The sequence below is a fragment of the Danio aesculapii genome, chromosome 15 (genome assembly GCF_903798145.1).
Source record: "Danio aesculapii chromosome 15, fDanAes4.1, whole genome shotgun sequence".
NCBI classification, from domain to species: Eukaryota; Metazoa; Chordata; class Actinopteri; order Cypriniformes; family Danionidae; genus Danio; species Danio aesculapii.
Genome location: NC_079449.1, coordinates 29898404 through 29921755, shown reverse-complemented (window position 1 = coordinate 29921755; position 23352 = coordinate 29898404). Strand labels below are relative to the sequence as shown.

General features: G+C 37.6%; 1 protein-coding gene across 2 annotated transcripts in view; it reads right to left on the bottom strand.

The window, feature by feature from the left end:
* Positions 1 to 23352, bottom strand: part of ncam1b (neural cell adhesion molecule 1b) — a 209967-nt gene that overhangs the window by 147586 nt on the left and 39029 nt on the right. The window lies entirely within an intron of this gene.

Sequence of the window (23352 nt, the reverse complement as noted above, 5' to 3'; positions counted from 1 at the left end):
CCCCAGAACTGTAGCTCACTGGATATTTTCTCTTTTTGGGACCATTCTCTGTAAACCCTAGAGATGGTTGTGAGTGAAAATTCCAGTAGATCAGCAGTTTCTGACAACAACCATGTCACTCTAATCACCTTTCTTCCCCATTCTGATGCTCGGTTTGAACTGCAGCAGATCGTCTTGACCATGTCCACATGCCTAAATGCATTGAGTTGCTGCCATGTGAATGGATGATTAGAAATTTGCTTTAACGAGCAGGTAGTCGGGTGTACCTAATAAAGTGGCCTGTCAGTGTATGTTGTACAAGCTAATTAATCAATGCAATGCAAAATCTAAAAATTTTAAAAGTCTATTTTTTATATTAGTGAAAACTGTTTTGCATTTGCCATGCTTTTAAAATGAATCTGTGATTAACAGCCACTAATTTGCCCATTGAATGCTTAAAAAAACTTAATTATTATCTAAAAATTACATAAGTTAGTAAACAAGACAAAATTGGTAGAGAGAGAACTCTACATTTGTTTTGTTTTTAAAATTGATGAATAAATAACTGATAATTAATCCTAACAGACAAACCAACCAACCAACAAACAAATACATGATAAAATAATTCTTGCCTTTCTGTCACGCATCAATTAAAATGTTCACTTTCACCTCAATGACTAGCTATAAAACATAATTTAGTAAATTAGTGAAAACTCTTAAGCAATCCATGCACACAGACAAACAAATCAAAAATAACAATCTTGCTAATCACACATCCATTACACTTGCGTTGTCATCCCAGTATTTGGTTTACTCAACAGAGAGGCTGTTTTCACATGTTTTTATGACATCAAAAATATTCCGCATAGGCTTCGCTCAAACACTGATTTGCATAAATCATTTTTTGTGCGCATGAGTCACTTAAAAGCTCACAACCCATGCCTACTTCAGTATGCAAAATGTAGCTCCTTCCCCTCATAAGCTGCCAGAATGTCATTTAAGACATCATCTGCACGCTCCCAAAGTGAAGGCTGTTCCAAATAGATAAGATGCAAGATGCAATCCCAGAGTGCACTGCGCCAAGCTCAGTGTAAGAAAAAAAATCATCCAAAGCGGAAAATGTCAACTTAAAACATACTTATATTTACCCAGAAAGTACGCATAAAATAGTTCCATCTAGCTAAAATTGATTTTTATTCACCTCATTTGTGTGTGTGTGTGTGTGTGTGTGCGTGCGTGCGTGTGTGTGTGTATGTGTGTTCTATGTTTGTTTTTAGAATCAATAGAATTTTTTTGTGCACTTCAAAAGAGTGCAGAGAGCTGCCTGGAGTGTTTCAAATCAGTTACTTATGACTGTCCTTTTAAGTTGGGATGCTTTCTTAGACAGCAGCTGCATATATTCTGCAAGGTAGACCAAGCTCGTAATGTGGAAGCAAAATTATTGCTGCATTTTAATAGGGGTTATGAAACCCTGCTCCGGAGCAGAGGTAGCACCACTTTTGCAGTGTTAACACTGCATTATGGTGTCAAATTTGCACTGTGAATGATTCGGTGTTAAGGCTCGTGCACACCGGGACGCTTTTCGTTGGCATTAATCGTCAGCATTTTCGAGATGTTTTTCCAGATTCAAACCCAAGCGATTTTCACTGGCGTCGAGCAGAAGAATATGCAAAATCACTCCTTGACGGTAGATGGCGCTACACAACTTTAAGCTTCTGACACCCGCATGTAGCACAGAAGAAAATAGAAAGTTGACACGCTTGTTGTTATGGATGGTTCAAGTAGCAGCTTCAGCTCTAGCGATGAAGAAATGATTATTGTTCACCAGTACAATAAGCAGCTCCACACGCCTCCAAGTGCGGCGCATCAAAACAAAAAAACGAGCGTGAGGCGTTTCTTTAAAAATTATGCTTTTACACCTGCCCTTTTGTGCGTTGGTGTGCACGATCACATAGGCGCCCTTTATTTAGTCTCGAGGCGTTAAATGTTGACGGAAAACACGAGCAAAAAGCATCCCTGTGTTGGCGCAATAGCCTAGTTGTTTGTGCGCCGACATGTTGTGCAGTGGCACATCAGGGCATCCCGAGTTCAAATCCCGGCTTGAGGACATTTCCCAGCCCTACCCCATCTCTCCAGCTTCGCTTCCTGTCTCATTGCTGTCCTATCTAATAAGGACAAAAAGGACAAAAATAAACCTTAAAAAGAAAAAAGCGTCCCGGTGTGCACGGGCCTTTAGAATGATAGATCTGGATGCTTAGCAACAACCAGTCAATTACATGCCCCATATTCACAAGCTCTGGACAGTAAAAGAAACAGTGTCCGAAACTGCATACTTCCATAATGCATAGTATGTGAGTATGGGCTGTGCGATTTGCAATTTTATTGATAGATATTGCGATTTCGGCAGCATGGTGGCGTAGTGGCTAGCACAATTGCCTCACAGCAAGAAGGTCACTGGTTCGAGCCCCAGCTGGGTCATTTGGCATTTCTGTGAGGAGCTTGCACGTTTTTTCCGTGTTTGCATCTGTTTCCTTTGGGTGCTCCAGTTTCCCCCACAGTCCAAAGACATGCGGTACAGGTAAATTGAGTAAGCTAAATTGGCCGTAGTGTATGTGAGTGTATGTGTGTTTCCCAGTGATGGGTTGCTGCTGGAAGGGCATCCGTTGCATAAAAACATGTGCTGGGTAAGTTTGCGGTTCATTGCGGTTCAAACCCCAGTTTAATAAAGGGACTAAGCCAAAGATAAAATGCAGAAATATTGCGATTTCGATTTGATCTGAGATTGATTTTTTTTTATTTAAGCTTCAGCTCAATAATCTGTATCGTAGCTTCTTACTGCTAAAATGCAGTGAGTGTTAGTTAAAAAGGAACTGAAAGATTATAACCTTCTCCAACATTTAATCAAATTTGCTTTTAAATATTGAGAAATGAAACACAAATTTTTCTGTAGAGCAAACAGTAAACACAAATAAAATAACCTCACCTTTCTTTAAACAAGTTGAACTCTAGATTGCTACTAGATTGAGTGTCACTGATAATACTTTCTTCATTGACTTTTTAGCAAGACACTCCTCTTGTTTTTTTTATATTAATTCAGCTATTAATGCTTCTGAAGTGGCAAATGTCATCATCCTACTCGTCCGTGCTTTCCTGTTTGTTTGTTTTTGTTGTTTATTTTGTGGGCTTTCCGCATAGTTTGGTTGCGCAATTCTGATTGGGGAGAACGAAAGTGTGCTTATCCAATTGGCTAGTAAGACTGTCACATACAGACGGCAGTCACGCATTCACTCTAGGTGGGGGAAATTAAATATTACATATATATTTCATGTCGCAGCCTCATGCAGTTAGCTAATCGCAACGTTTCAAATCACGAGTGAACGCTTTATTATCCCATAAGCCAATCGGTGATCATTTATGAATGGGAGTGAATCGACGCAACTGACATAGGTAGATCACTGTGTACTGTAGTACACTGTTAAAAATGGCTGAAAAAAACTGTGAAAAATGCTACAGTGAAAATTCAAAACCTTGTTAACAGTAAGCTTCCTTAATATGTACGGTGAATAACCATAATGCGGCACAGTGGCTCAGTGGTTAGCACTGTCACTTCACAGCAAGAAGGACGCTGGTTAAAGCCCCGGTTGGGTCAGTTGCCGTTTCTGTGTGGAGATTTTAGGCTCTCCCCATGTTGGTGTGGGTTTCATCCGGGTGCTCTGGTTTCTCCCACAGTCCAAAGACATGCAGTATAGGTGAATTGAATAAGCTAAATTGGCTGTAGTGTATGTGTGAGAATTCGATAAGAATGTGCATTGGTGTTTCCCAGTAATGGGTTGGGGCTGGAAAAGCATCTGCTGTGTAAAACATATGCTGGATAAGTTGGCAGTTCATTCTGCTGTGGCAACCCCTGATAAATAAAGGGACTAAGCCGAAGGATAATGAATGAATGAATGAATAACCGGAAATTGACTTTCCCAGAATTCTCTACATAAAACTTTTATGTTTTATGTTAAATCTAATGTTGTTTTATAAAATAAAATAAAATAAAATAAAATAAAATAAATCAAAATAAAATAAAATAAAATAAAATAAAATAAAATAAAATAAAATAAAATAAAATAAAATAAAATAAAAGATTTTGTTCAGCATATTCGTGTATTAACACTATAAATTATTAAAATAAAAAAGTAAAAATTTAAAAAAGTACTGATAAAATACTGGCAATCACACCTGCTGTTTTTTACCATAAATTTTACAGCTTTCCTTTTTTCATCTTTATGTCTGAAATACAGTCATACTACTCATATTCATAACATACATTTCTAATGGCCGTTAAGTAAATTAAAACTGAAATGTAGAACCTACTAAAGTATTATGTAGTTTTTGCTCAATGTGATTATAAGTTGTTGATTTTTAGTGTTTAAGCGGAAAAACATTAAATGGCAAAAACTGAATAAAACAAGAGAAGCCCGCTTCATTCTTATGATGGTACAGTCAACAATATTGGGGTTGTGCAACACTACAGCTTATATGTTGGAGTTGCATAGTTTATTGTTTCAGTATGAATATTGACATGTGCCTATCTGCAACATTGCGGGATCTGCAATGTTTAGTTGGGATTATAGTCGACCACCGTTCAAAACATTATTGAGTCATTGCAGAGTTTAACCATAATGGAGTGAAGTTCATCATCTGCATGTGCTTTTAACCACTGAGAGATCATTTCAAGAAAGTTTAAAGCATTTAGAAATTGTTACCATTTGTAACTTCAACTCTAGAACTACCAAGGCATTGTTTTTTTTTTTGGTAATTGATTCACTTTGTTAAAATAAAATCCATAACTATAGTGCCCCGACTTTTCCACATTTGAAGTGGATCACAAACTTTTATTATGACAATAATGAGTGTTGTACAATGATGAACAACTTTGATGAAACTTTTGATCCACTACACTGTTCCAATTTACTATGACCTTTTATGTGAAGCTGCTTTGACACAATCTACATTGTATAAGCGCTATACAAATAAAGGTGAATTGAATTGAATTGAACTACAAATGTTGACTGCTATATATTTCTACCTTGAATTTGCATAAGGGTCAAAGTTTCAGCGTTCCCTGTAGTATTTCCAGTGCCTTTTGAATATGCGTTCCTCTATTGCCTAGGAACTTTCTGCTAACAAAATCACACCTTTCCAATAGCAAAAACATCTTTGCTTCAGACGTGTCAGAAAAAAAGATTGAAGCAAGGCTAAAACCTCTGTGGCTCTCAAAGCCTTCATGATGCTGAGTCTGATGGAGAAGCAGGTTCTTATTGTGATGTCTTATGGTCTGTTGAAAATTCATCTGACACTGACTCTGAGATGATTCCCCGGTGTAAAAAAGGCCAGATGGACATCTCCAGTTCTACTGTCACTGTGGTGAAAAACTTTGCTTTCCTTCTTGCTGAAAAAGTGAGGTAAGCACCTTTGGGGTGCTCTAGTAACTTGTACACAATTATAGGCTAGATTAAAATATGATGACAGACATTAAAAGTTTAACTTTAAAACCTCAATAGAAGAATTGAATATAAATATGACATGACATAAATTCAATATAGCACAGTCTTATATGAATAGTCAGAATGACTGCCATGGCCATTCTAGTAGTTATACAACTCTGCAAGTTCCAGTAAATATAATAAAGATCAATTTTATTAAGTTATTGATGCAATGAAGGCTATACAATGCCATTTTACATTTGATTATTCAGTTTCTGAACCTGAATATTGTTAGACTCCACAGAAAATCATTGTTTACTCTGTTGTTTTAGCTATGCTTGTAATTTCTATATTCCATATATGATTCACTCTGAAATCATCCCAGTCAATCTAAATTTATGAATTCTTTCCAAATAGAGCTATTATTCAAGCCATTTGGTAAAACTGTATTCATGTAGCTATGTTTATATCACAGAAAAACTAAATATCTCAATATTTCCAATATTTCCAATATTGTGCACCCTACTTCATGTAAACCACGCTGCTTTCACCGAATCGATTACACTGACACCATGGACATGCAAATAAGCAAGAAAACACATTGTTTAAAAAATATGGAGTGTAAAGAAATACTGAAATGTCCTGAGAAAGTACGCTCAACTACCAAATTAAAAGCTGACACACAAAAAAGTGAGAAAACAACAGTTAAGAAAGCATCTGAGCATAGTGATGTGAATATAATTGCACAAACTTGATAAAAGAATGATGCAAACCGGAAGCCATTGACTTGTTCAACCAGCAACCTGTTTTCAACATTCTTCAAAATATCTCCTTTTGTGATGAACATATTAAAGAAACCAAACAGGTTTGGATCAAATGTAGGGTGAGTAGATTTTATTACTTTTTTGGATGAACTACCTTTTTAAATGTTGAATGACTATGTCTCTCTGTTACTGTACAGTGTCTCATTTTGTCTTCAAAATGTATTTATTTGTAAAAAGAAATAGATTTAGTAGCAATACATCAGCAGGAACAATCAAATGTTTGATGCCATCTAAAGCTGAAGTGATTACCATGTTTCACATACTGTATTAGTTAAAATATGTATAACTTAATCCAAAACTATGTATTAACCAATGGAATAACCAGTGCTTACTGGAGTAAACATATCCACATTTAATCACAACTCAATTATTATAAATATAATAATTTGTTGCAGTCAAAGTGTGAAAGCCAGTGCATGAACAATAGAAGCCATTTAAATCATAATTTCCCAGCACGATGTTTACCTGAGCTTCCGAATGACACCAGGTAAGCTATTTTAAGTGTGAGAACCCCTAGAGATTGTTTCGCACGTGCTTTATCACCTGCTAGTAATCAGAACTTCAAGTGATAATTGAGCAATCAAGTGCAAATGCTGATGAGATACCACCTTTTCCTTTTTCATTCACAACACAACCCATTTCAGTCCTCTATGCTTTTATGTTGGATCCTAAAATGCCAAATGGCTCTACTTTCCCTCTCTTAACACGACAGCGCTTCTTTATAACAGCTACCCGAGCAGCACAATAGAAGATGAATGTTCTGTCGCCACTCTGAAATAAAGATTTAGTACCAAACCAACAGCATTTAATGTTTGTTACGGTCTTAGAGGATACACTCACAAACAGTGGCACGAGAGCAAGTTAATTACGACAGCGATAATACGGAGAGACAAAGAGAAACACAAAGGCTCGTGTTTATTACAAATCATCTTTTAGCAAACGTTCTCCTCAGTCATTTTCTTTCTTTGTTAATTCCAGCAGGCGATAAAGATATATTAAGCAGCACAACAAACACACACTTCAGTCTTTTCCCTTCCCCCTCAAGCTAGCAGCCGGTTGCCCACTGAGAGAAATGTATAGAGCGCCGGCCGCATCTCCTTCTGAAGAAAGTCCATATACACCTGCATTTCATCTTTCACTCACAACCCACTTTGTTGGCTCAAAATGGCACAGCTAGACACCTACGGCTCGCCTATAACCACCCTGACGAAATAGCATTTTCACAAAGCAGCAGTGCGGTAAACGGAAACTACAATATTAAGCGTTACTTCTGCTGATTTCAATTGAAAATATGAGCTGAAATGAAAACTGTGCCATCATCATTCATTTTATATCAGTGTTTCTCAACCACGTTCCTGGAGGAGCACAAGCTCTGCACAATTTTAAAGCCCAAGTGCTTCCGGTGAACTGTTTTTCCATTATAAAATTGCCACGTTTAAGCTCTGTTTTCTTTTTACACAGTCTTTCAACTCGTTTTACGCATGAACTAAAAGAACGCTTAAGTCTGTTTATCGAAATTAGATCTAACATAAAACTGTAATGTACATCACTGATGAGAAAAAAATAAAAAAAAATAACCAATATCAACAAAAAAACATAAAACATGTCATGCAGGGATTTCTGTGAAAGTCAATTACAATTATTAACTCTAGTTATTAAAGAAAAATACAGTTAACCAGGTTACAGATGTTTACTGTTGCATTTTTACAGTTTTTTTTTTTTTGCTGTAAGTTATGGTAATATTTTTACAGTGTACTGAATACTCTAATACACACAACAAGCCAGATTTGCACAAATATATCATTGTATAGCATCCCAGAGAAAGTATAAACATTAAAGTGAAATTGGTGTTTTTGGAGAAATCTGACTTAAGCGTGGAGCGGTCAACACTTGACAATAGATTGCTAAACGACCATCAACCGTTTTCTCAGATGATGACAAGCTGAAAACTCAAGGGTTTTATTTATGTACTTTTGCACTCTGGAGGAAGGATGACTGCATGGCTGAAGTATTTCTTTTAGACAGGTTTTAAAACAATTTTAGTCACACAAAGCTTATGTAGATTTTGTTTTATGAATGGGTTTCAAAGATATTATGCTAACCGGTTAGCATTTTGGCAGATTACCTACTGCACCTTTAAGATGTTTCAACTGGGTCACCTGGAAGGCGTGAACGCGATGCTCCTAACATGCATGCGTAAGCCGTGTGACTTTTTTTGTTGCACCAGCTGGATTCACCTGATTTGTTGACAAATGGTTTGCCAATCTATTCCTTGGCAGTTTGTGGGTCTTTCACTGGGTCATTTTCCAAAGACGTGAAATATTCCAAAGATGTGTTTCTTACCTATTTTGCTAGCTTGTGGGTTAAACTTTGGCGCTCAAGTGACCGAGATGTAACCAAAAGAATAGGGTCATTTTTCAAAATAAAAGATTTTTCAAAATAAAAGATCAATCAGACTCTAATAATAAAAAATGGAAATAAATAATGATTTCTTGTGCGGCAGGTACCAACTGATCCACGGACCAGTACCGGTCCATGGCCCAGGATTTGGGGAGGAGGAGAACACTGCATTAAACATCAATGCTGTAAAGGGGTTTATAGGGGTTTATCTTTGGCTAAAAATCACTAGCTGTGCTTATAGCACATTTCCAAGTCTTCTTAACCAAACACACCTGATTCAGATCATCAGCTCATTAGCAGAGACAGACACCTGTAAAGTGTGTGACAGACAAAACATGGAAGTCCTCCAGGAACGTGTTTGAGAAACACTGCTTTATATGGACCCAATCCCAATTCTACCCCTTAGCCCTTCCCCTTACCCCTCGTTTTGCAAAACAAGATATTCTTGATATTTTGTTTGTTATAAAATGTTGTCCATTACGTCACCGTTCATTGCACCGACATTACTCATATAATATCTTATTTGGGTTCACCAGGGTTGTATGATTTGGGGAAAATTTCATATTGCAATTGTTGAGGTCAATATCACGATATGTGATTGCTTGTGTTATGAAGCGGGTGGATGTGTTTTTTCAACAAAAATCTATATTTTAAGTGGCGCAGTGGGTAGCATTGTTGCCTTCCAGCAAGAAGGTCACTGGTTGGAGCCCCGGTTCAGCCAGTTGTCATTTCTGTGTGGAGTTTGCACATTCTTGTTTCCTCTGGGTGCTCCTGTTTCCCACCCCAGTCCAACGACATACAGTATAGGTGAATTGAATAAGCTAAATTGACCGTAGTGTATGTGTGTAAATGTTAGAGTGTATGGATGTTTCCCATGTTTACCCAATAGCTGGCGGTTCATTCCGCTATGGCAACCCCTGATTAATAAAGGAACTAAACCAAAAATAAAATAAATGAATAAATATTTAAAATGTTTTCAATTATAAACTCCAATCATTAACTTTCGATAATGGCCAAATGCAAATTAGGCACAATCCAAAATCATCAATCCAATCATAATGCCCTGGTGACATATGGGTTTAGTTTGATGACAAATTTAGATGTTTTTGGATGCTTCAAAAATAAAAGCGATATCATACAACACCATTATACAGCATGGAGAACCAGGATGAAATTTAAAAATACACCGATCGTGTTTATCTGATGAAATGTATACATGGTCATATACACAGGATGGCTTGAGGCTGAGTAAATTATGGGGTGATTTTCCTTTTTGGGTGAACTATTCTTTTAACACTAGGTCTACTGTGAAATTTGACCCCACAATGTTTTAATCAAAAACTCAAAAATGGAAGGCTTGCCATGGTGACATCTGCCAGACTTCCCCAATCATTTTGTTAATCTCCAAGCCTTTCACGCTATCAGCCTCTAATTCAGATCTGCCTCCATGCATTCAGCAACTACAGTAGGCATACTTGATAGAAGCAAGTCTACCTTTTATGTTGATAATCATTTCATTCAGAAGTACAGAACATAATAATATGAAGAAATGGTCTGTGAGATCTTTTTCATTTGCTTTGATTTACTCTAATGGTCTGAATAATTCATTGACAAATGGACTGATCCGATTCTTTAGTTCAACTCAAAGACTCGATGATTGCATTGCAGCAGTTCACTTCAGAAAATGTTCATCAGAGAATCTTAAGTGCAAGACATTTTCTTTCTAACATTCTCACATTAAAGGAATGAAGGACTTGGAATATAGTGTATTAGTTGTATGGACTACTGCATACATGGAAAATTTTACAGTGCTGCCAAGTGGCTACATATATAGCCAGTGCATTTAATTGTATCATATATTTCCATGTTTTAGGGCTAAGACTAGTTTGTGACTGAAAATATGCTGCTCAGGTGGCACAACCACATTTACAGCTCATAGTTGGTTTTTTAGACTGCCATTGTTCCACTGCACACAATGTACAGGAGAGAGGTGACTCTTGTCAAGCATAGACATGACCAGTAAGGGGATCAGCTGGTGGTAAATTGCTGATCCAAATCCGAAGAGACATTGGATTGACTGTGAGAGGATTCCTTTAAAGCGAGCTGTGAGTGGGCACTGTGTGTGGGTTTTCTGTGAGAGCCTCTTAACTGCAGAAAATCACATTTGGGCCTATTTGTTTTACAAGGTGCTGTCGTATGGTATGGCAAGTCACCTGGGGCATTTTCACAAACACCTGGTAAACAGACTATGACTGGAAATGATAAGTTCAGAGTAGTGTTGTCAAAAGAACCAGAACTTCGGTATCAAGTTTGTACTAAAGGAAAAAAATCAACATGGTACCAGCTTTTCTTAAATACTGATAGTACAGAGGACCTCGTCAGCCTGGTTCTGTGCCTAACAATCCCTTAACAAGTTTTAAACGATGACTCTGACCCGTATACACAAAAATAACAGAGTACTTTGTTTCATCTCATATTTTAGTTACGTTGCACTGCTGGCACCATGCTCAGATAGTGCCAGTTAATATGAGCCCTGCCCCAGGACACTGATGCATTTTTTTGCCAATGGGATGATTGTGTGTGATAATAATAATAATGTATTTCTGCTAAACGAGATTGATTTCAGTTTAGTTCAATTTTTTTTGTCTTGGCTTGTTATGAGACTTTAACTAAATATATATATATTGTTTATAACAAAATTATAACTGATTGTATTTTTGTACTATAATTAACTGTAGCTTTAATTCTGTAATTTTGCTACTTATTTTTCTTATTTTAATGATGTGTAGCAGAATTTTTTCATTCATTCATTTTGCTTTGATTTAGTCCCTTATTTGTTAGGGGTTGCCCAAACCGAATTAACCGCCAACTATTCCAGCATATGTTTTACGCAGCGGATGACATTCCAACCACAACACCGTACTGGAAAACACCCTGGCACCATGGCAAGCCTTCCATTTTTGAGTTTTTGATTAAAACATTTTGGGGTCAAATTTCACAGTAGACCTAGTGGTAAAAGAATAGTTCACCCAAACAGTTTAAAAAAATTACCCCATAATTTACTCAGCCTCAAGCCATCCTCAGTGTATATGACCGTGTATATATTTTGTTGGATAAACACAGTCGGAATAGTTTTAAATTTCATCCTGGTTCTCCATGCTGTATAATGGTGTTGGATGATGGCTTTTATTTTTGAAGCTTCCAAAAAGACCTAAATTTGTTGTCAAATTAAACGTTACAATATGTCATAAAAAAGTGGATTGTGCATAATTTGCATTTGGCCATCATCAAAAGTTAATGATTGGAGTTTTTAATTGAAAACATTTAAAATATTCATTCATCACTTTTCTTTTCGTCTTAGTCCCTTTATTAATCAGGGGTCGCCACAGCAGAATGAACCACCAGCTTATCCAGCATATGTTATTACGCAGCAGATGCCCTTCCAGCCACAACCCAGCCCTGGAAAACATCACACACTAACATTTACACACACACACACTCAATTTAGTTTATTCAATTCACCTATAGTGCATGTCTTTGGACTTGTGGGGGAAACCGGAGCACCCGGAGGAAACCCACGCAAACACGGGGAGAACATGCAAACTCCACACAGAAATTCTAACTGGTCCGGCTGGGACTCGAACCAGTGACCTTCTTGCTGTGAGGTGACAGTGCTAACCACTGAGCCACTGTGCCACCCCAGCAGAATTTTTATTTATGTTTTTTTTTAGACATGTTTAGTGGGCTGGGTAATTTGTATTTATGAGTATTAGTAGTTTTTTTTTAATTGGTACCAAGAACCAATTATTTTTACTGGTACTGAATACTGAAATGTTGGAACCGTGACAATCCTAGTTTAGAGCATTTTAAAATACACTATGAATCCTACAATAATTTTACAGTCATTTATGGAGGGTAATAGAGCTCTCAGATTTCATCTACTAATGTCTTATGGGATTGGCATGAGGTTAAGTAAATAAATACTGAATTTTCATTTATGGGGGAACTGATTCTTTAATACAAAATATTTTATCCAACAGAATTTACATATGTAAATAACTTAAAGGATTTATTTCTGTCCTAAAAATATTTGTGAGGCATTTACATGCTTTAAAAGTATGATGTGTGTCTTAAATGACTTCAGAAATGGCAACCCAGAAATGTACAGTTTTAGCGCTAGTTCTACCAGGAAGACCTAATGTCACGTCACTCATCACAATCAGTTCCAACCGAAAGCCATGAGACACAATATCCTCCCCACCACCACCAGGTTGGCCCTCTTGGCCCAAGCTCCGACCCCTGCCTTCGTCCTCAGCAGTCATAGCTGGATCAAAAAGCTTCCATTTGAAGCTATGAACGTTGTCTACGCCAAAGAAATCTCGTGTTTTGTTTAATTATATGCTTGTCAAATAATACTCATCAAATAAATGTAATTCAATATCATATATTTATCTCACTTGTCTTTCTGGTAGAACTGACTCAGTCCTGTCTCTTATTTGAAAGTTTAACTTGAATTTGTGCAGAATAAAAAAAATAAAAAATTCTATTTATGTGTTAACATGAAATGATCTAGACTAGTTTAGTAATTAAAAGATATAGAAAGGAGATTGCAAACAACTTGCACCGATTCTACAGCTATTTTTGGTGCCACATTTTAAGAAAAAAACCTTCATCCAGGTATTCACCATACCTGAAATCCACATTTTATCGGTTGAACTTCCTGAAAAAACAACTGGCAATGCCACTCTGTATAGATTATTTAACAGTGTACATGTTGTGTTATGTTGTGTTTGTGCTGATTTGAATCAAGAACACCAGCTCTAAATAAAACACAGCACTTCCATGATTCATCAAGTTTGGCACTGGCTCAACAGGATCACGGCCAGGTTTTCTTTGATCCACTCAGGTATTACACACATTATTTAACAAACCCAGCACACAAAGTATTTGATTGAAGCTCAACCTAGACCCAGAAGACCATTGGACTCAAACCTGTACGGGTCATGGTTTAAATGAATGTAAGAACACATCTAGTATGTATATTCTCTTCTGTGCTCATTAAAATAAGCCACTGGATATTATACAGTTTTAATATTACTTTATTATATCTTGATTCCTTCTTGTAATACACATTTTAGGCATAATGAAACTAAATATCAAATCATGTGAAAATATTTGGGCTGTATCGCTCTTTCCGAGTAAAAGCTACAGTGGTATATCAACCTAGTAGGATGTCTAAACGATATGACTCATATTTTGAGTCAGAACTGAATCTATACTGGTAAAGACCTCATAGAGAGGGCAACCCTTTTGCGCAGAGAATGTGCAAACCCTCTTATATCACTGTTATTTTCCAAACAGATAGGGATTCTCTCTTCCAATCCTCTTCAGGCTTTTGCAAATTTACTAAGCTCTGAAATATAAGAGGGCGTAAGGACCTATTATGTAATGGTTTTTGAGCACTACTTTACTGTCAACTCAAAACTACTTTAATAACTCAATGAAATCCCTTAAAGCCGAGGTTGCTGCCTGCAGTATCTTACAACTGAAATACTACTGTACTAATATATTTAACCACTGAAATATAAGCACAGAAATAGTTGTTGTTTATTTTCTTAAAATGTGCTGATTTCCATCCGCCTTCATAACTGATGTGCAAGTACAAGCCAAATAAATACACTGGAGCCACAAATTTGGAATACATAACACACACTAAAAAATATATAAAAAATGCAGACAGAATATTTCTGGCATTCTGGGTATTCCCAAGTAAGCTTGATTAATGTATTCAACAGCCATTCGGCTGAGAGAGCACATGAGGGAGGATATGGATCATCAGTAGGACACTGAATAAGAGTAATGAAATGGCTGGAGTAACAGAATTACTGCCTTTTAATAGGCAATCAACTAAAAGATGAATAAAATTACAGTTTGCACATGCTTGGATCTGTTCCTTTTGCTGGTGATATTTATTAAGGGGCAAAAAAAAGAGTCTGTGTGTATGCAAGTGTCTATGCATCATATCATGAGATGAATGAGAGCCAGCGTGTGCTCTTTGTCATTGTAGCAGTCTACCTGCGGCGAAAAAAGCAAGCGCCGGACTATCTGGGTCGCAGAAAAGCCACTGGCTGATGCAGGATCTGCAACTGGATGAGGTCAGATTCCTGTAGTAGTTCAGAGGCTGTTGTTTGATGAGCCTTTGGTGCTTGTGTTATCAGCAAAGTCACTTTAAAAGGGACCTATATCTCTATTTAAAGTTCAAATACCCCCTCAGATAATTTTTTAGACCATTCTGCAGATGACACTTTCTGTGTGGAAGTAAAAACAAGCTGTTTACATGCATCTCATTCATTAATTTCCCTTCGGCTTAGTATCTATTTCAGAGATCGCCACAGCAGAATAAACCACCAACTATTTTAGTATGTTTTACGCAGCAGATTCCGAACACAACCAGTATTGGGAAACACCCAAACACACCATTCACACACACACACACACTCATACACTACGGCCAATTTAGTTTATTCAATTCACCTATACCGGACCTTATTGGACTGTAGGAATATCGAAGCACCCAGAAGAAACCCATGCAAACACGCAGAGAACATGCAAACTCCACACAGAAATGTCAACTGGCCCAGCCAGGACTCGAACCAGCGACCTTCTTGCCACTGAGCCACCGTTCCACCTACATGTATCTCCTTATATACAAATAAGCTGCTTCTTTGGTTTTATCATGTTTATCGTGCTGTTCTTTACAATCATACAATTGGTTATATGTGTACAGTATATGCAGTTTTGCCCTTACGCAACACTTAAAGAAAAAAAATCTGCATCATCTTTATAAAATATAAGAAACAATCTAGACACATAGATAAATACAAATAAAATTAAAGGTGTTTGTTGGTTTTCTGAGGAGTCTAAAGGCTGATTTATACTTCTCCATCGAGTGATCAGCATGACCCACGGCGCCTGCCTTGCGCGTAGTCGTGCATTTATACTTCAGCCTTATTCACACTATGAGCCACTCGCAGTGGCAAAGTGACAAGCGACCGATCATTTCAACAGAGAGTGAGCAACTTCCAGCGACCTCCACCTACATAAGCGACAGCAACTGTTGGCGACTAGGGTGGTGTTTCGAGTGGCACAACAAATTTGAGAAACCTTCAGCTTTACGCAAATGAAGAGCGACTTTCTTGAGCGACAGCCAATAGGAGCACCAGTAGAGCTCACGTGATCCTCTCTCAGCTTACTCAGAGGGCGGTTGTATTGTCCGTGCTGTAGACCTAAACAGACCTGCATTCACAGTGGGTCACCACCCAGAGCGAACGGCAGCTACAAAGTCTGTGTGAATGAGGCATTCTGCGTGCTGTTTGTGTTGCTCTGCAATAACACATCTCAAACACTAGCTGGCAGTGGGTTTTTATGTTCCTCTGTGTCTAGTGGTGTTTTGTTTTTTTCTGAACGCTACCAGTAGCTAAAACTTGCTCATTCAGAGGCGGGAACTGGCGGACATGCAACAATTTTAATCATGAGGTAAACACAAAACAAACATATCCATCTGGAGCTCCTTCACAGGACTCAACACTTGTAAACACTCGCTCCATCAGGTTTGGGGGTCTTAGTAACGCCCATGCTCATCATCGGTACCAAGCCGAACAATCACAGAGCTTGCGCTATGCATCGTTGCGACGTGTAGTTACATTTTTTGAGAGGTGCGCATCAGCATCAGCCTCAGTCATGGCAAGGGCTATGCGACTGTGCGAAGGGTCTGCCAGACCATATGCACGCGCTTGACGCAGAAGTATGAATCAGCCTTAACAGTAAGGAGTTCAGGTACAGTAAATAAATTATCAAATGTAAAATAATACTATGTAGTATTGATTGTATAAAAATTCTGTAAAATCGATCATTATTAAAGCTACAAATTGTACAGTTTCTGAAACAATATATAGTGAAATGCTATTTTTAGTGATGCTATACTGTTTGTAAACAGTCCCAAGTTGCAATAGGTGGGGTTGTAAATGTGTCATGCTGCTTGTTTGGAACAGGACGGGGTGGGGGTTGTATCTGCTGGTTGTAAACAAATTGGATTTTTGAATGTGAGAAGTGGACTCAAAATAGAATGCTAACGTGCAGTTAGTCTCAGTCTCAGTCATCACAGACACAATCTAATGCGTATGGTACACGAAACAGGAAACAGTTCAGGAGTTTCAAAGTAGTCATCTGACTAGATGAATTCTACAGAGATGTGTGTCAAGTGTATCATGCTCCACCTGGAAACATTGTGAGACCAAACACTGATATGGAGGAAGAAAGCTGCTTTTTTAAGTGTATGTGATATTTTCTGCATAAACCCTTTAAAAGATCTAAGAGTTTTGCTTGAGGCACACAACAGTTTGATTTTGTCTGGGCATCGTCTTTACATTTTCCCTGCCCCTATAAATATGACTGTCTCAGACAGCTAAGGAAGCACTTTACAGAGATGTAATCGTGATCAGGCAAACTGTACCAGGGTCCCAAATGTTCAATAAAGCGGCAAAATATTTTTTTAAATTGTGACAGACAGTGGCTGGTTATCTAAAACAATAAACTCGATAATTCTTTGGATATCACTTGTTGGCTTTCTTTTGTTTAAATGACCCTTCCGATTTTGGTTGATTCTGGCATGGCTCATCCTTCTCAGCATTATAGCCTTAGTGAAACTATGAGGTGCATTCAACATGAAGCACGGCTGCAGCCGGTGATCAATGAGATTAGCCAAGCAGAGGCGGGGGCGGAGTTAAAAATGGAGTTGTCAAGTCGGACAGCCGGACACTTCGGGGCTCAAAGTTGCGGCAGTCATGATGACCGATCACACTGCGTCATCATCATTTTTTATTTTATTTATAACAATGAAAGGTTTACAGTAAAAATAAAGTAGAATACAGTCTCTACAAACTAGTTCATTTTTAAACAATAATTATGAATTAAATATTCAATAAACGCATGAGAGAAACAAGGGGAAACGAGAGGGTAATATAAACATAAAAATGAATAGGCCTGTTAAATACAAAGCAATAAGCACAAATTTTAGGAGTTTAAACATCACTCTTTAGGCTAATACTTCTTGTTTGAATATGCTGAAATGGGGGTTTACATTTATTTACATTTATAGGTATAAAACTTTCCAAAATATATTAATGTAAAACCCAAAACAAAGTGTTTTGATTAAGTCTTTAACGATGATTAAGATTATTTTGGATAATGAAAGCTTTTTCAAAAAAGCACTTTAATCCAAAAGGATTAAACAAGGACATTCCTAAAATAACTGAGCTATACTTTAAGTAGAAATTTCCCAGAAAGAGCAGGTACATCAATGTCACTTTTAGACAGGAATGAAATATATATGTTATCATCGTATAAATCCTTTTATAATTATTTAATAAAATAGTTCTTTACTTAATTTGTTAAGAAAACTTTAGGGTGTCAGGATCAATGATGATAATTATTTTATTTGCAAGACTTATTCGAGTTATTTAGGTTATTCACTAAAATATATCATAAATCGTTCATGAAGCTGAATGCAGTAAATAGTCTGTATAATAAAAGGTCAAAAATAAGCATATGCAAACAATCTATCCTTTATAAACAAATTATTCAACAAAAAAATAATTACTGCAGAAAAATATTTGTAGTCTTTTAATAAGCATGACATATACAAGATAGAGAGGGTATGAAAAGTTAATTGTTTGTTTTGAAATTTGTGTGACGGAATTTGTCCAATAAAAATCCCGAAACACACGTGGTTGTTGTCATGCAGTGAACTCAGCCAATCGTGTAATATCAGTGCCATCTTCACAGCTCCGGCAGGCGCTCTTCAGATACTGCACCGGCTGAGTCAGTCGTCTGATCTCGGAGCGCTGTCGTGGTACTTTGATGCCACAAGTGACAGTCACGTTGCGTCCGTGCAAAGTCAATCCGGACAACATTTCTAACTAGCATGCACCGCTTTAAGACAGATTTCAATCGATCTGCGCAGCACTGCATGAAGTCGAACGCACCTATAGTGTTCGGCAAGGTGACGTCTTCAATTGCCTGATTTTTTTTACTCGTTCTAAAGTAGCTGATAAGCAACCTGCTATCTCAAACAGTGCTTACGTATTTTCATTTCTTCTCAGCTGCTCTAGACAGTAATGGTGGCTTTTGGTGGTAACACAGCACAACTTCCTGTGTTTGCATTCTGAGCAACAAAGAACAAATGACTTTCTGCTTGCAGCATCAAGCAAAGCTAGCAGGCATATGTCTACTATCTGTCTGCCATCGGATCAGTTCATGGTTTATAAAAAAACATTTTTTTACTAGTATCAGAATTGTAACAACCCAACAAAATTCTCACATATATCATTCTAAATAAAGCACTGACCCATTAAGGTCATAATTCATAGTTTGTACTGTACTTCGAGGACAGCACAAGTCTTAAGCAATACACAAATTCTTCTTAATTATTTTAATAATCAAATCAATTAAATGAAAATGTATCACACACAAGGACATCTCCTTTTCGAAAACTGCAATATATATTGTATAACTACAGATTAACATATAGGCCCTATTATACAATAAGCGCAATAAGGCGCAAGACGTGTTTGGCGTGATTTGTTGCTATTTTCAAACCAGCGCTACAGTAATTTTCACGTTTTGGGCCACGTTATTTAAATAGCAAATCCATTTGTGCCGCTTTGTGGACTCATGTGTGTGCTGGTCTAAAAAGGAGGTGTGTTAAGGCGCATTGTTGCACGTTGCTATTATGAAGAACTGAAATAGATTGCGCTATTGACCAACTAAAAGCTGCTCCAAAGTCCAGCACAGAGTGCATTAGTTATGCATCTATGCAGGTCTAAAACGCTTACACTTTGCTTAATACACACAGGAGGTACAGCAACACACACATATCTTTACATATGGAAAAAATTTAAGGATTAAAATGTTACAAACAATATTATTTTCTACATAAAATATAAAAACCACTACCCCATACCTTCTTTTGGTCTAATATAATAAAATAATTGTTGCTAAGCCAAAAGTGCTCCTGCTAAACTCATAGATTGGCTAAACGGCGATTGAAAGAAAGAAAGAAAGAAAGAAAGAAAGAAAGAAAGAAAGAAAGAAAGAAAGAAAGAAAGAAAGAAAGAAAGAAAGAAAGAAAGACACACACACAGATGGATTCAGATAATAGACACCTAGTCTGGGTGAAGAGATGATACACTGTTTTATCAGGAAGTTGATTCACGTTGGAGAATCCAACACTTTCATGGCAATTCATAACTTATTGGTTTAGTATCTAATCCATATGAATTTGTAGGATCTCATTTATACAGTTTTGTACAATGTGCTTATCCCCAATGACGATTGGGTTTAGGGGTGGGGTTGAGAGCCACGCCTCCTGTTAAAAATCGTACAATTTTGTACGACTGAACTCTGTACGACTGAACTGAATATAAATTAGCCACTAAACAGACAAAACGTAAAATAGTTACGTTTCTTTGTGAGATCAGGCTGGAGGATCAGCACATAAGATCGTAAAAGAGATGTATACCTGCAAAAGACAATGTTCAGTTTGAAATGAGTGAGCGAGTGAGTAATGTGTGTGTGTAGTGTAGTGTGTGTGGGGATGTTTTCTGTCTGATGAATGAATATAGCCTGGATTTCCATTCATTTCCTATGGCGGTCACTTTTGACCGGGAACACCACAGGTGTAACAAGGTTGATTAAAACACTCAAAATTCAATGAAAGAGGTGATCATCACTTTTATATGTTCAAATGCATAGTGTGGAGGATCTCATCAGGTCTTGAGGCAATCAGATGTAAAACACAATATTTATGAGTGATTTAAGTTTTAAATCGGTCAGATTTGACCCGAACAAAACAGGAAGTCTGTTTTCTCGCTAGTGAAGCATTCAGTTTTTCCACTTACAAAGTCTGCCATGTGAATAGATGTGCCATAACGTGACGCAACTCACTCTTAACTGACTCTTAACTGAAAGAGAATAGGAGATGAGCCTCTGATTGGTTTAAAGCATGTTATACTCAAAACACACCCATAACTCATTAAAAGAATAAGCACAACCCTGTTAGACCATGCACCGGGGGAACAGAGCATATTTTTCCATCTTTAAAACAGCAAACGTGGATTTGCACACATCCTTAATTCTTTTGCGCCATGCGCTTTAGACTTTGCACCTAGATCATTAAAACAGAGCCCATAGACTGCCCACCCTATACACAGCACCTTAACTCTTTCTGATTTTGACTGTAATGTAATAATGTGCTTTTGTAAAGCAGCTTTGGAGTGATAATTATTGTGAAAAGCACTATACAAATCAACTTGAATTGAAGTGAATGGAATAGTTGGGAATCTATATCCACTACTACTAGAGATTAAACATTTCTGGTGATCTGCAGTAATAAACCCCCGTTGAACTCCCCCTCAGAGAAGCCGAATGAGAATATTTAAATGTCTCTCATTGTATTCAAGGTTGGTTGGCTGCTTTGATGAACCAATGCATCTCAATATGCTGCTATCTGCCGTGTGCCATAACAAATGAAATTAATGTGCAAATTAGCAGATGAGCTGTGGGAAATGAAAACTGGCAAAATGAGTCGGAAACCTCTGAGGTTTGAGAACACTCGGGTTAAATGACAATCCGTGACCCGGGCCGGGGCATAAGACGCTGACCCTGATGACTCGGAGTAGGAGTTCACATCAACTTCTCTTCGTGTGCTACTTAATATGCCGTTTGAATCCAAGCCCACACTTAAGCCCAACAGCACTGTCTGCTTTCCCAAGGCACATTTTTAAATATCATGGAAAACAAACTGGTGGGCGTCTATTCAAAAGAGGTGATGACTTGAGTTCTCTTCGTCTGGCTCAAAATAACCGCGTGTCTGCGTTCAGATGTCCCGTGCACCAGCACAGAGGAGATGCTGCGGAGATGTGGGAGGAAAACCCGCAGAAAGCAATTTACAAAATGTCATTTCAACCACTGAAAACTGTTCAATGTCACAAGGCTCGTTCCATTTCCTCTGCTGCTCATTTCTTTGTCACCTGAGACGTTATTTCAAGATGATTAAGTGCCATATTTAAAAGGGGAGGAAGGAGCGAATTGTAAGAGGGAATTGTAAGAATCAAATAGGAAGAAGAGGGAGGGGGAATAAGCAGCAGCCAAGGAATTAGAAAACTCTGTATAAACAGTGTGGTTTTATCCATCCACAGTTTCTATGCAGAATTTCTGCAATGCACAGCTTCCACATAACACTGAGCACTTTGAGTACACTTTGAGTACCGAGCTAATGCTGTCAGTGAATAAATAAATCATACATCTGATACACTTCCATATTTCTAAAACCGAAATTAGATCATGATCTGGATGGGAAATGCTAAATGTGGATTCCCCAGTCACCAAAAGTTTTATTAATCAGATTTATTTCTCGCCTCATCATATGCGCTGGAACACACACCAGTGAGGCGGGTGAGGTAAAGATTACACAGAGATTAGGGATGTAGAACATCTCAGTTGATTTGTGATCCGTATGGACCACAGCCCACAGTTCAAAAAAACGTGATCTGTGGATTAACGGCAAAGTCCGACATCATCTGCATCGTCACCAAAGTTACAAGCAGGCTTAAGCCATTGAGTCATTAGAAGAGCAAAAAAAAAAGCTCAATCACTCTGTTTACATGGACATCAGTAATCAAATTATTTGCTTTAATACGAATAAGAAAATAATCTAATTAAGGTGTTTACATGAGTTGCTTTTTAAATGTTCCTTTCATGATCCCGTTTTACACATTATAGCACATAGTTCGATTAATGTCATTGTGTCACCACGCTATCCACATTTTCTCCAGGATTTCATGTACTTTCGGGTGTATCATTTTTAATTTGTCGACTTTAACTGCAGTTTGGCACTTTCTATTTTCATTCAGGAACATTTCATGTATGCCCCCATGACAAACGAGATATTGGATGCGAGTATGAACTGACATACAAATGTGCAGGGTGGGGGAGCTCGGAGATATTGGAGCCAAGGGCTCCAGCCCGGTCAATAAGCATATCAGGAGATCCGAGATCAGGTAGGTCTCGAGAGCTCCCCTTTAGAAAAGGGAGGAAAAGGAGGAGATGGGGTGGAAGGGGGGATTCTTCCAAAATGAAGATAGAGCAGTAGGGAGAAAATGATCCATTTTAAGTAACCTAGGATCACTCTGATTGGATTATTACTGATTACAGATGAGCGGCCAGTCGTGCTCAATCATATCACGTGCTCCTCTCGAAATTAGTTTAGAAAACTTCACTTATGTAAATAAATAAATTTTTAAAACAGAAATACAAAATGAATATAATAATTTAAATGAGTGGTGATGGTGACAAGTTACTGTCTTCATTACTGAAAGTTGTCTTGTCACATAATCATTTATTCAGTCGATTCGCTCAAAGAAGCTGATTAATACAGGAATGAAGTGATTCAATGAGCTATTCAATAAGACAGACACTGATTCACTCAATCAGTTTTAAAAAATGGCAAACTTTAAAGGCTGTCATTATGATCATTATGGTTATATTGGTTATGGAGGTATGTTTTTTTATAATAGAAATACTGTGAGCAAACATAATAACTGAATCTTACCTTTGAA